Genomic DNA, 13,281 nt, shown 5'->3' with positions numbered 1-13,281 from the left:
ATGAAATTAGAAATCAATAACATAAGGAAAACTGGAATATTCACAAATATGTGGAAATAAATAACTGAATAATCAATGGATCAGAGAAGAAATCAGAAGAGAACTCAAAAAGTATCTTTTTTTTTAAAGATTTTATTTATTTATTTGACAGCGATCACAAGCAGGCAGAGAGGCAGGTGGGTGGTGGGGCGGGGTTGGTGGGGGGAAGCAGGCTTCCCGCTGAGCAGAGAGCCAGACGCAGGGCTCAATGCCAGGATCCTGAGATCATGACCTGAGCCGAAGGCAGAGGCTTAACCCACTGAGCCTCCCAGGCACCCCAAAAAGTATCTTCATACAAATGAAAAGGGAAACACAACAAACCAAAAATATCAGATGCAGCAAAAGCAGTTCTAAAAGAAAAGTTTATAGTGATAAACATCTATAACAAGAAAAAAACAAAAGATAAACAGATAAACAAAAGATAAACTCAGATAAACAACCTAGCTTTCCATTTTAAGAAACTAGAAAAAGAACAAACTAATCTTAAACTTAGCTTAAGGAAGGAAACTAAGATGAGAGCAAAAATAAAATTAAGGCTAGAAAACAATGGAAAAAAAAATCATTGAAACTAAGAGTTGTTCTTTTTTTTAAACATAAAACTGATAAATTTTTCTCTAACTAAGCAAAAGAAAGGGTCAAAAAGTGATAAGTGAGAGTACATTACATCTGATACTAAAGAAATACAGAGGATCATAAGAGACCACTGTGAACAATTATATGCCTGGATAAATTCCTACAAATATACAACCTATGAAGATTAAATCATGAAGAGATAAAAAATCTGAACAGATCTGTAACAAGAAAAATGAAGCAGTAATCAAAAAAATCTGAACAAAAACAATCCCAGGGCCAGTTGGCTTCACTGATTAATTCTATTGAGCATTCAAGATAGAATTAAGAATGTTCCTTCTCAAATGCTTCCAAAATACTGAAGAGAAGGGAAAACTTCCAAAATCATTTTAAGAGGTCAGCACTACTCACGTACCAAAGCCAGATAAGGATGCTACAATAAGAGAAAATTATAGGCCTATACCCCTATATGAAAAACATTGTTACAAAAATCCTCAACAAAATATCAGCAAACAATTCAACAGCACAATAAGAGAATCAAACACATGATCAAGTGGGATGCAAGACTGGTTTACTATACAAGTCAACAAATATGATACACCACATTAATAGAAGGGAGAATAAAAACCTTATAATCATCTCAATAGATGCAAAAAAAAGCATCTGAGAAGATTCAACATCCTTTCATGATCAAATATAAAAGGAATGTAGCTCAACATAATAAAGGCCATATATTATAAGCCCACAGTTAATATCATACTCAGTGGTGAAGAGTTGAAAACTTTTCTTCTAGTATCAGGAACAGGACAAGGTGTCCACTCTAACCATTTCTATTCAACAAAGTACTGAAAAGTCCTAGCCAGAACAATTATGTAAGAAATAAAATGTATCCAAATCAGAAAGGAAGAAGTAAAACTATCTTTGTTTGCATATGTAGAAAACCCTATAGACTCTACCAAAACACTGTCAGCACTAATCAAATTTAGCAAAGTTGGAGGATATAAAACCAACATAAAAAAATCAGTTGTAAAAATAAAAAATTAAAATTGGGGCGCCTGGGTGGCTCAGTGGGTTAAGCCGCTGCCTTCGGCTCAGGTCATGATCTCAGGGTCCTGGGATAGAGCCCCGCATCGGGCTCTCTGCTCAGCAGGGAGCCTGCTTCCTCCTCTCTCTCTGCCTGCCTCTCTGCCTGCTTGTGATCTCTCTCTCTGTCAAATAAATAAATAAAATCTTTAAAAAAAAAATTAAAAAAAATCAGTTGTATTTCCATACACTAACAATAAACTACCCAAAAAAGAAAAAGAAAAAAAGAAATTAGGAAAATAGTCTTATTTACAATAGCATCAAAACAAATAAAATACTTTGGGATAAATTAAGCAAAGGACACAAAAGATCTTTACACTGAAAACTGTAAGACACTGGTGAAAGAAATCGAAGAAACACAAATAAATGGAAAGATCCTGTGCTTATGCACTAGAATAATTAGCATTGTTAAGATGTCCTTACTACCCAAAGTGATCTACAGATTCAATGCAATCCCCCATCAAAATCCAAGAGGCATCTTTTATACAACTAGATGAATGATAACTGGCTGGTAACCCACATGAAAAGATGCGTAACTTTACTAGTAAATGAAGAAATGCAAATTTAATAATTCCATTGCTTTTATCTGCAGAATACTGACAAATTTTTTTTTAAGATTTTATTTATTTATTTGACAGAGAGATCACAAGTAGGCAGAGAGGCAGTCAGAGAGAGAGAGGAGGAAGCAGGCTCCCCGCCGAGCAAAGAGCCCGATGCGGGCCTCGATCCCAGGACCCTGGGACCATGACCTGAGCCGAAGGCAGAGGCTTTAACCCACTGAGCCACCCAGGCGCCCGAATACTGACAAATATTTACCAAAAGTATTTATATTTTCCTACAAGTACTAATAGAATAATATGTACAAGAATATTCACTGCATCTCTGCATTGAAGACAAATAACAACCTATCAAGTGGATTAATTAAATATGTTATATTAATTTATTCTGAGATAAATATTGAATTATTAAAAGAAATATTTAAACATTTTGACATGGAAATTTAACCAAAATATATTTTGTAAATGAAAATCACACCCACACAGAACCAGGTATCAAATTTTTAAAAAGGACTACAATTTAGATCAATGCCAATTCTAAAAGAACCCCCAAAAAGACTTAAAACCAAAATTCTGACACAAACCACAGGAGAGAGAGTTCAAAGACTATATTCTTTGAGCTTTTCTCATATCTCCCCTAAAAAACTGTCAAGTCATGCTCATACAAATTCAAGATGATCTGCTACTAACTGAACTACCTACAAAAAACAAAAATCAATATTTTTCAGAGAATAATGGAATCCAGAGTCTCTGTAATGTACCATCTACAATATCCAGTGCACAATAAAAATTACTAAAAAGTGTGATCCATAATTAAAGGAAAAAAAGAAAAGACAGTCAACAGAAACCAGTCTAGCAAGGGCCCAGCTGTTAGAATTAGCCAAGATTTTCTTGTAGCTGTTACAGATATATTTAAATAACTTGGAAAGATACAGTTTAATGCATAAACTTGAGGGAATCTCAGTAGGGAAGCAGAAACTATAAAAAAAGACCCAAATGTAAATTCTACACCTGAAAAATACAGTAACTGAAATAAAAATCCATTGGATGGGTTTAACAGCATTAGGGAGAAGATGGAAGACTGGTAAGTCTTAAAACAGATCCACAGAACCCATGAAAAACATAAACTAGAGCAAAATAACTTCATGCACACCAAAAACATAGGTGTGAAAGAATCAAAGCATTTGAAAGCACTCAGTGATGATCTAAACAAACTTAAAATTCAGAGCTAAATAGTACTAATGCATGTGAGACAATATTTACTGCCTCAAAGGCTCCATTATTACAGGACATCAAGAATCTTTTACTTTTCCAAGTGACTGAATCTACATTCATTTTTCTATCTAGGTACTAACACAAAGTACTAACACACAGAAACTGTTAAACTTCTTTGCTCAAAAGAAATCACAATAAATTCTGCTATCTAGTCAACTGAACTTGATAGTATAATTATATCCCTTCTCAAAGAGACTCACAGTTAGAGGACATAAAACTACATTCCTATTAAAAGCAGTATCACACCAAAGGATACCACACCCAGCCTTCATCTGGTTTTCGTAAAAATTGTTAAATTTACATCATCCTGAAAGTGGACTACTTTTATACAAAGTCAGACTGTATGGTATACACAATTCATAATGACTATTTAAATATATAAGATAATGAGCTTTTTCCTGTAAAAGCTCTCCTCTAAAAAGATGCAAGTTCCGAGTAAAAGAAAATTACGCATTATGATTTTATATTTTTATACACTAAGTCAATGAACAGAGTTGGGGTTTTTTTTGTTGTTGTTTTTGTTTGTTTTTTGAGCGAGAGAGAAAGAGAGAGAGAGAAAGAAAGAGCATGGGAGGAACAAAGGGAGAGAGAGAGAAAATCTTAAGCAGGTCTGTGCTGGGCATCCAAGAGTTGGACACCCAACCAAATGAACCACCCAGGCACACCAAAAGGGGTTATTTTTAGGCAGTTTTCAAGAATGCTATAGATCAATTATGTCTCAACAAAGCTTAAAAAACAAAACAAAAACAGAACCTAAATAAAAAAGAATGCTGGAGAAACATAAAAAATAGAACACTTAAGGGTGCCTGGATAGCTAAGTGGGTTAAACCTCTGCCTTCGGCTCAGGTCATGATCTCAGGGTCCTGGGATTGAGTCCCCACATCGGGCTCTCTGCTCAGCGGGGAGCCTGCTTCCCCCTCTCTCTCTGCCTACTTGTAATCTCTGTCAAATAAATAAATAAAGTCTTAAAAAATATATATAACACAAAGTAGAAAAATTGATATAATGGAGAAAGAAACTTTTGGTAGTTTAAAGAAACACTGAATTTAGACTAATATTTACAGTTTCACTTAGTACAAAGCATCTGTGATAGGCAGTACGATGATGAGTTAGGGGCTCCTGGGTGGCTCAGTCATTTAAATGCCTGACTCCTGATTTTGACTCAGGTCATGATCTCAGGATAGTGAGACTGAGCCCTGTGTTGGGCTCCACATTCAGTGGGCAGTCTGCTTGAGATTCTCTCTCTCCCTTTCCCTCTGTCCCTCCCCCTGCTCATGTTCACATGCTCTCTCTAATAAAAAAAAATAAATCTTAAAAAAAAAAGGTGACTTAAAAATATGTTCTGCCTAGCAAGATTTTGTAAGGAACAGAAAAGAATAGGAGTACAAATGGCCATCAAGTAAATTTAAGTTTTAAAGTATTTACTTTGATTACAGTGTATAGAAGTAAGAAGAATTGAGACATGAAGACACGATATGAATTTGGTGCAAAAGTAATGAGAACCTTACCTGGAAAGGCAAAGGGAATGAAAAAGAGGTCCAGGTTTGTAACACATTGTGGAGCTACAGAACACCAGTAACAAAGTAGATATAGGGCTTACCAAAGATAGAAAAGTCAAAAATGACTTGACAAAATTTCCAGCCACCAGAGAGAAGCAATCTACTAATCCACCAAGAGAAAACAAGAAAAGGAGCATGTTTAAGGAAGAAGATACACTTCGCTTAATTCTTGATAATTTCTGGGGCACCTGGCTGGCTTGGTTGGTAGAGCATCCATCCGACTCTTGATCTGGGGGCCATGAGTGAAAACTCTAGAGTCAAAACACTACATATCTCCTATGAGTGATCTTAGGTAAGTCAATTCTGTTGTGGCTTACTTTTCCTAATTACAAATGGAATGGGTAAGAAAATCTAATTAAAATAAAATTTAAAATGGTTCTCAAATACAACAACAATTTAACCACCTATAATAATATGCTAGTATTGGAAACTCACAGAAATTGACTATAATACCTAGGAACCAGTTATCTAATGTAAAAGAGTAGGAATTGCTCTTTTCATTTAGTCAAGTTTTAAAGATCTCCTATGTACTATTCCTAAGGAAGTATATTTTATATTATATATAATAGTATATTTTTTTATAGTATATGCCTGATCAAAGATATAAAGAGTTACTTTCTTGGAAAAATCCTGGAATTCAAGATAAATTAAAAAATTAGTTTTAAGAAGTTTTAAAACTACTCAAAATCTCTTCAATACAGTCTATAATACTATGAACCTTTTTATACTATGAACCTTTTTAAATAAAAGGACAAGTATTAGATGAGAAATCAGAAGGGTACACTCCTGACAAGTAACTTTCAAGTTGATAAGAAATAAACTACATTTTATATCCCCTCAAAATAATCTGTCAAATTTTTGTATTAACTTTATAACTAGAATACAAATGAAATAAACTTTCCTTTAAGGCTATGCTTTAAAAATATATACAATAAATAATATGGCATCATAGGAAATATTAGATAATAGCATGTAAAAATTTCTCATAATTTGGAGATAAAAATATTATAATATGTAGAGATTAAAAGAGAATATGCTTTAAAAATTCTATCCACTGGGAAAAATAAACATTTCCTACCTATCTCTCAAAATGTAAGTTGTTTTTCTATATTTTATATCCTCCATATTCCCCTCTGTATTCTATAGAATATATCCTATATTCTATACCCTCCAACCCCCACCAAACTGTAGCATCTATCTTTTGTCAGTCACAATAGCTTAAGAGTTTTCAAGTTTTCCTACACCCTGTTTCAGACAAATACTTTAAAATGATCACTCCACCTACGGTAACAGTTGTTCTAGGATTTATTAATTATAAATGAAGTAGAGATAATGTAGTAACTATTAGATGAAATAAAATTATCTCCTCTTGGACTTTTAGTTTTCATTAAAACGAACTAATTTTTATGTACGACAACATGAATTCAATTTCTTATAAATTCTCAAATACTTTTTATAATGCAAATTGTAAATAGAGCCAGTATTTTACCTAGAAAATTTTTTTAGATGAAAAGAAAAAAACAAAAAACTTTTGAAAGTAAATATACATACCAGTTAACATTAAAATATTTTTTATTATATAAAGAAACAGACTTTTAAAAATAATAAGTAAAAGTTGTCTTGGGGGAACATATTTAGTTAGGTAAAGCAAAACTAAGGTTTTAGAAAAAGTAGGAAGCTAGTATACCTCATTTTAATGACATCAGAATCTATTTCATCATACACTGAGGGATTATCAGGCACAAAAATCAATGCCCAATTTAAAATGACATAAAGCATATGTGAAAAAGCCAGTTTCTCCTGCCAGCAATAGCCTAAATGTTAAGCAAACCAAAGGCTGGAAGGGATTAGTTGAAATGTCAAAAGACAACCTTTTACTTTTACCTGCTCATCCTTATAAACACATTCTCATCCCTCAGGCATGTTTTCCAAACAAACAGTTTCAATGTGCAGCAGCAAAAGGCCCAAGGCAAGCTCTGCCATCTTGTAACTGTCAAAGAGATTAGTCTTTGATCTATTTGGGAGGTCATGTCCACATTCACATTAGCAATACAGTCTAACAACATTATACCTGTTGACCAATCTTTCTTTAGTGCCTCATGAGACAGACGTTTTATATTATGGAAGTTAACTGTGAATGTTTTTTCTGAGTTTTGACAGAAAGTAAACACCATAAACTAAGCTCAAGTGTGGTTTGGAAAAATGATCTTGTAGACCAGTTAACATTACTTTTCAAATACATTTTACAAGGCTTTCCCAAAATAGAAAGCCGTATTTAATTGTATACTCTAGAAGGAGTTCAAACCACTTGGTCCCCACCCACATAAATTAGAGTATGTGTAATTTTGGAGGGATGTGTGAACAGCAGAGAGAAATCAAACTATTTTATCAAAGGTTGCAAACTGAGGGCCCAAAGTTGTATTTTCTGTGGCCCCCTTACTGTAGCTTAAAATAATTTGAGCTATTTGCCAACCCTCAACTAGTTCACTCATTTAAATAATCTGTTTAACTCTTAGCGGCTTGAGTTTGCAACCCATTGGTTCAGATGCTACACTGATTCACAAAACATTTTTTTTTAAAGATTTTATTTATTTATTTGACAGAGATCACAAGTAGGCAGAGAGGCAGGCAGAGAGAGGGGAGAGGGAGAAGCAGGCTCCCTGCTAAGCAGAGAACCCGACGATGCGGGGCTCAATCCCAGGACCCTGGGATCATGACCAGAGCCTAAGGCAGAGGCTTTAACCCATTGAGCCACCTAGGTGCCCCACAAAACTTTTTTTTTTCATAATGAGTTCAAGTTCACACAAAATGAAAAAACACTCTTAATATCAGAGTTTCTAGACAACTAAATTTTATGCTTCTGCATTAAAAGCTAACCTAAGTAGAGATGAGATCCTGAACACCAAAGATAGATAAATCAAGACTGAGGTGGTACTTAACAGAATTATGTAAAAATACCCAGATAGCTTTCAAGCAGAAGTTATATGGTTTTGGATTCTGATTTTACTATTACATTATAATATACTTGAGATCAAACAGTAAGTTCCTTAAGTCCTTCAATAACTCAGTTTTACTGGAGACAGTATAGGTAGTACACTAGTAATGGGCACAGTATATATTAAAATAACCACAAAGATTATACTGTATATGTCAACAACAAATTTAACTCACAGTTTTGAATATTAGATTATTTCTTCAATTTAGTCAAACCCAACAGTGTTGACCATTAGTAGCTCTGTGCAAGAGTAGCCTTTTATAAGTAGCTTCTGAAGAAATAAGTGGTATGATAAATATGAGCTAGAACTATAAATGTATCTCTTCATTTTACTGCCTCATATGAAAGACAGGGGAATTTATCCCAAATCATACAAATATGTGTTATGATTTTAGTAATAAATGCCTTTCTAAAAGCAATCAATGTAGACAAAATGTACATTTCCCCCTTATATGTAAGCTTTACAACAGAAGTTCAAGCTTTGAAACAAGACTAAGAACATATATTCAGCTAAACTTATTTATTAAAAATGTTTTAAAACTTTGCTTCAGAAAAATAAGCACATTTGTCTAGCAAACACTCAAGAAGAATAGTTTTATCTTTCACCAAGGTATAGAATCTAAAACATAAACATTTACAGCAAGCCAAATCTGGAAGACAGAGACTTCACTAGAGACATTTACTGCTCTATATCATCACAGTATAAACACTTTTATCAGAGTATCACAATATAAATTCCAATGGTTAGAGTTCTAAACTCAGCATAAGTTTTTGTATGTAAAATAATTTAGCCAGATAAAAGGAATATAGCTGGTTTTATTTCATCTGGCATATTTTCAAGATTTCTAAACACCAAGTTAACCAAATATAGTATATATATTTTCTTAAATGGGGAAAAATGGGTTTCTGCCAAGACTTAAGCAGCCAGGCTCCCTTTTAAAGTTTAAAACAAAACACACACACACACACACACACACACGAGATGGTTTTCAATTATTACTTACTTTTCTTGTTACATTAGGAACTGACCACAATAATCTACCAGAAATAATAATCAGGACATAGTAATAGACATAGTAACAGTAACATAATTTATTTCACATATGTTTTAAGGCTGCTTTGGGTAACATATTTCCTACAGAGAAAATCTGTATTAAACTCTGTTATAAATTGTCATTGCTGAAAAAAATAGCCTAGAAATTTCAAATATAAGAAAAAAAATACATTTTCATCAGGCCTGGCATCTCTTATTCTCAATATATTCAATATATTTTACCTTAATTGGTTATAATAATTTAGCTACTATCCAGAATAGTTTATTGGTAACTCAGTAACATTTAAATAATCCTGAGGGTGCCTGGGTGACTCAGTCTGTTAAGCATCTGCCTTCGGCTCAGGTCATTATCCCAGGATCCTGGGATGGAGCCCCATGTTGGCTCTCTGCTCAGTAGGCAGTTTCCTTCTCCCTCTTCTTCAGCCCCTCCCCCCTGCTCATACACTCTCTCTCTTAAGTAAATAAAATCTTAAAAAAAAAAAATCCTAAATAAATGCTTTAGGTAATAATGCAAAAACATTCTGTCAGTATGGAATATTAGATCTTTGGAGTTTTTAAGAAAATAATTTATCAAGATAAGAAAATGAGTTCAGAAAAAAAAGCAGAAATTAATATTTTTCTATTAAAAGAAAAAAAAGAAACTACTTCAAGACATGCAAGACACCTTAAATCGAATATGCTTATTCTATAAAGGGCAAAGTTAAACATTTTTTAAAAAAGAATAGTAAGCTTTGTGGCAATTTAATTAGACTACCCATAACAAAATATTGTCTAGGTAAACCTGAAAATGCTTCAATTATCATCTCCAGATAAAGATTTATATATATAAATATAAATTATATATATATGTGTGTATATATATATACACACACATATATATTCATGCTATAGTACGTTTTGATGGAGGGAAGTAAAAGTACCCAGCTTGGATTCAAGGTTTTGACACTAACTAGTTGTTTGACCTTGGGCAAGTCACCAGTACTCCCTCAATTTAGTTTCCTTTCTCAGTTTCTTCCTTTGTAAGTGGAAGAAAATAATTCCTGCCAACCTTAACTCACACAGATGTTGAAGAAATAAATGACAATTAGCACAAAACAGTAAAGTATCATATAGCGGAGGTAAGTGGGCTGGAGTCACTACCTATCCCATGTTTCTAAAACCCAAAGTAGGTTTGGGTGGGCTTTACATTTTGTCATACTATATTGTTTCATGCATATGAAAACCACAGGACTGACAGAGACAATGCGGGCCATCTAGCCAATATAGGCAATCTCTTAGGCTGTTCACCTCAAATCAGGGTTTTAACAACTGGATCAACTTCCTATGAAGGCACTTAACTGATTCTATTCAATATACAGGCACATCGTTTTAGGTAACATAAAGTAAGTTTCTTCAGTTTGTGAATGGCTACTTTTTCATTAATATCAATGAAAATACATACATTGGCAGGACAAAGAACAGTATTCAGTTTTGAAACAATTTTTGATAAATAATTTCTGCAAATGATCTTAAATTTTCTGACAAATTAGCACTTTTTAATATCCTTCATAATTTTTTTTTATCACTGTGCAACCCATTAGCTGTATGTGAACTATATAAAACACGTTAGTGGTGTAATCTATGGAATGAGTACATGACAGGTTCTTTATTAGTCTGAATAGTATCTCATTCACATATCTGATAATCCAGAGCTTCCCTTGTTAAAGTCACATAGGAGAGCAGAATAACTATGAATAAACCCTTCTAGCAGTAACGGTAAACATAATGAAATATTATCATACATAAGAAAGCAATGTGGGGCTATAACTGGAATCCCAGGCTCTTAAAGGAATGAGCTAATATCAAGAGACTTTTTTCAAATATTTATTTATTTATTTATTTGTGAGTGAGAATGAGAGAGGAGGGTAGAGAGAGAGAGAAAGTCAGCACGAGGGTGGGGGGAAGGTCAGAAGGAGAAGCAGACTGCCTGAAGAACAGGGAGTCCGATGCAGAACTCCATCCTGGGACTCCAGGATCACGACAACTTGAACTGAAGGAAGTCGTTTAACCAACTGAGCGACCCAGGCGCCCCTCAAGAGACTTTTTTAAGGGGAATGAATAGTGCTGCATTCAGCAAGTGGCAGAGACCTGTACATACTCTCGTATAACTCTGGAAGAAGGCAAGATCTCTCACGCAGGAGGCTTGTGGATGTTAGAAAATGCAACACTAAGCACTTTGGGGTGGGGGTGGGAGTGTTGCATAAAAGTTTGGTGGCAATGGCAGGCATAGAAAATAGAAAGTAAACACAGTAAGAGAAGGCTCAGACTCAATTTTCACATGACTCAAATTTCACATGATTAAACACTGTGACATTTAAAAACAAACATGGTCAAGAGAAAGTGTGCACATAACAAAAAGATTACATAAGTACTGAAAAATACTGAAATATATTTAAAACTATTATCTCCACAGCCCAATAAATGAATTCTGATACTTTCTCCATCTAGATTTTTATTATGTCCAAATTTATCTTTTAAACAGTAAGTATATGCTTGATTTAAAAGTTACTACTTTCTACCTTTACAATATTTTTGTTAGGAATATTTGATTTAGAGCTTCTCAAATGTGAATGTGTGAGTGTGGGAATAAGACATATAGGAACATAGCATTTTAAAATCTCATACTTCATCTTAGAAAGTAATGAAGACTTCTAGTTTCAGAAAGGAAAAAAGACATTTCCTCTTTCCTTGCCTCTCAAAACCTGCCCCAAACTTAAAAAAGACAAATAAGAAAAACACAGTCTTCATCTTCATTTAAACTAAGAGAAATCTGCAACCTCAAAACCCAATACATGAATGTGAAAAGCAGAGGGACAAATGGTTTATGACTAAGCAGAGAAGTGAAAGTTCAAACCAAAGTACCCACAGAGCTACTGAAGGGAAATAAGCCAGTTTGGCCAAAAGAAGTCCAAAAAAGTTCAGGAAATGAATGTATAGGTAAACTGCTGGAGGATGTGTACTATGAAGATGAAACAGTAAACAAGAAACAGGAGGAAGATTTGAGACCCAGGAAACTTGGGATCCAACACAGAAGACAGGCAAATCAAATTCCTAGGATGACAGTAAAGGGAAATCTCAGAATTTTGACAGTTAAGGGGCTTAAAGAAAAACTTGGTCCTGATTGAAGTAGAAAGTCAAGAGGCTCGAGAAGCAATGTCTTCAGGGGTTAAAAAAAAAAAAAAAAAGGACTGACCTATTATCTGACAGGTGAATAGGTAATTGTATCGAGAGGTGCTATAAAGATTCACTGAAGGGTGACAGAAGATTAAAGATCTTTTTAAAAAGGAGGGGTACCTGGTGGCTCAGTTGGTTAAGCGTCTGCCTTGGGCTCAGGTCTTGATCCCAGGGTCCTGGAATAGAGCCCCACAAAGGTTTCCCAGCTCAGCAGGAAGTCTGCTTCTCCCTTTCCTTCTGTCCCTCTGTCCCCACCCCGTGTTCTCCTAATAAATAAATAAATAAAATCTTTAAAAAAGGGGGGGGGGATCTTTTAAAAAGGAAAAAAGAGCAGAGGGCATTATTAATGGGAAGATTAAAAGTTCAAGCAAGGAAGGAAATCATTTGACCACAGTGAACAATATTTTCATAGTCATGATTTAATATTTTTTGAAGATTTTATTTATTCTTTTGAGAGAGAGAGAGAGAGACAGAGATAGAGACAGCACGACCTGGGAGGAGAGGGAGAAGGAGTCTTCCCGTTGAGCAGGAACCAGACTTGGGGCTCAATCCCAGGATTCTGGAATCATGACCTGAGCCAAAGGCAAACACTTAACTGACTGAGCCACCCAGGCGCCCTGATCATGATTTGTATACGGATTATGGGTTTAATTTTTGAAATGTGATATAACTACATTAGGAAGAAAAAGAAGGGAAAGGTATAGTGAGCTAAAATTTTTATCTTGTACAGGAAGTAAACAGATTTAATTTGATTGAATAAAGATAAATTGATTGATTTAATTGATTAAATAAAGATAAATATGGCAGAAAATACCAGATAAAATAGCTAAAAAAAAGTGAAAGTCACAGCCTCTCAGAAGCAGGGGCTGGGAGTGAGGCAGAATCCAAGAAACTGTTAATATAATAAATTATGTACTATATTTTGTATAAATTATG

General features: G+C 34.3%; 1 protein-coding gene across 2 annotated transcripts in view; it reads right to left on the bottom strand.

Moving 5' to 3' along the window:
- The window catches only part of BRIP1 (BRCA1 interacting helicase 1), a 188,318-nt gene that overhangs the window by 29,023 nt on the left and 146,014 nt on the right, over positions 1 to 13,281 (bottom strand). The window lies entirely within an intron of this gene.

The sequence above is a fragment of the Lutra lutra genome, chromosome 16 (assembly GCF_902655055.1).
Source record: "Lutra lutra chromosome 16, mLutLut1.2, whole genome shotgun sequence".
Lineage (NCBI taxonomy): Eukaryota > Metazoa > Chordata > Mammalia > Carnivora > Mustelidae > Lutra > Lutra lutra.
Note: the sequence above shows the minus strand (reverse complement) of the source record. Positions and strands in the feature narration are given on the sequence as shown.